Source organism: Phoca vitulina, unplaced genomic scaffold (assembly GCF_004348235.1).
Source record: "Phoca vitulina isolate PV1807 unplaced genomic scaffold, GSC_HSeal_1.0 scaffold34, whole genome shotgun sequence".
Classification (NCBI taxonomy): Eukaryota; Metazoa; Chordata; class Mammalia; order Carnivora; family Phocidae; genus Phoca; species Phoca vitulina.
Window position 1 is genome coordinate 20,347,929 of NW_022589737.1, and position 1,889 is coordinate 20,349,817.

The following is a 1,889-nucleotide window of genomic DNA, read 5'->3' on the forward strand; positions in this document are numbered from 1 at the left end:
TCTTCTGTTTTATTCCAGACATTTGAATTTTTTAGGTTTTAGGCTTTGGTCTATAATCAATGTTGAGTTAATTTTTGTATAAGGTAAGAAGTATGGATTGACTTTTTGTTTATTCTTCCTTCCTTCCTTCCTTCCTTCCTTCCTTCCTTCTTTCCTTCCGTGCTTCCTTCTTTCCTTCCTTCCCTCCATGCTCTCCCTCCCTCTCTTTTTCCCTCCCCCTCTATCTCTTCCCTCATTCCCTCCCTCCCTCCTTCCTTCCTTCCCTTCTTCCTTCCTCACATAGCTGTCAAATTGCTCCAGTGAAATTTGTTGAAAAGATGATCCTTTCTCCATTGAATTGTCATTTTTTTATTAACAATCCATTAGCCATGTATGTGTGGGTCTATGACTGGACTCTATTCTGCTCCATTTCAGTATGTACCTAGACTTCTGCAAATACCACACTGTCATAATTGCTATGTAGATTTATATTAGATTTCTAATAGTTAAGTCTTCCAAAATAATTCTTTATTTTAAATACTCTAGGATCTTTACTTTTCCAAATAAATTTTATAATCCTTTTATGACAAAAAAAGGCTTCCTAGATAATGATTGAGATTGTATTGAATCTATAGATCAGTTTGAGAGATGTGTGCTTAATTATTTGTGTCAACGTGGCTGAGCCATGATGTCTAGATATTTTGTCAAACATTATTTTGGATGTTTCTCTGAGGCTGTTTTTGGATGAGATTAACATTTAGATTGGTAGTCTTTGAGTAAAGCAAATGGTTCTCCTTAATGTGGGTCGGCCTCATCTGATAACCTGAAGGCCTGACTAAAACAAAAGCATGAATTCCCCCAAGCAAGAAGGAATTCTGCTAGTAGTCAGTCTTTGGTCTGGCACTGGACTTTCCCTGGGACTCCAGAATACCTATCTACCTTGTAGACTTTCGATTTGCTAGCGCGCACACACACACACACACACACACATATTATTGCTTTCGTCTCTCTGAAGAACCCTAATACAAGAAATTAACATCTTAAAAATATGATGTCTTCCAAACCATGAATATAAGAATTCTCTCAATTTGTTTGTCTTTGATATCCTTACCCTTACTTTGTTGCTTCCAGTAGTCATATCTGGCACATATTTTGTTAGATTCATATTCAAGTATTTCATTGTTTTGGTGCTATTTTAAGTGGTATTTTTTCCCTTAATTTTAATGTCTAATTGTTTATTGCTAGAATATAGAAAAATAATTTGTCTATATAGATCTTGAATCTTGCAACCTAGATGTATTATTCTATGAGCTTTTTTTTTTCTTGTAGATTCCATGGGATTTTCTATGTAGATAATCTTGTTACCCACAGATAAAGATATTTTTATTCCTCCCTTTGCAACCTGCCTGCATTTTCATTGTTTTTGTTGTCTTAATGCATAGCTAAGACTTCCAGTAAGATGTTGAATAGAGGTGATGAAAAAGAATATCTTTGCCTTATTCCTGATCTTAGGGGGACACTATTTAGCATTTAATTATTGAAAATCATGTTAGCTATCACATATTGTAGATTTTTTTTTTTAATTCCAGTAGAGTTAACATACAATGCTATATTCATTTCGGGTGTACAATATAGTGATTCAACAATTCTAGTGCCTATCAGAAGTGTATTCTTAATCCCCTTCACCTGTTTCACCCATCCCCCTTCCCACCTCCCCTCTGTAACCATCAGCTTATTCTCTGTAGTTAAGAGTCTGTGTTTTGGGTTGTCTCTTTTTTCTTTGTTATGTTTCTTAAATTCCACATATGAGTGAAATCGTGGTATTTGTCTTTCTCTGACTGACTCATTTCACTTAGCATTATACCCTTTACTTCCATCCATGTTGCTGCAAATGGCAGGATTTCATTTTT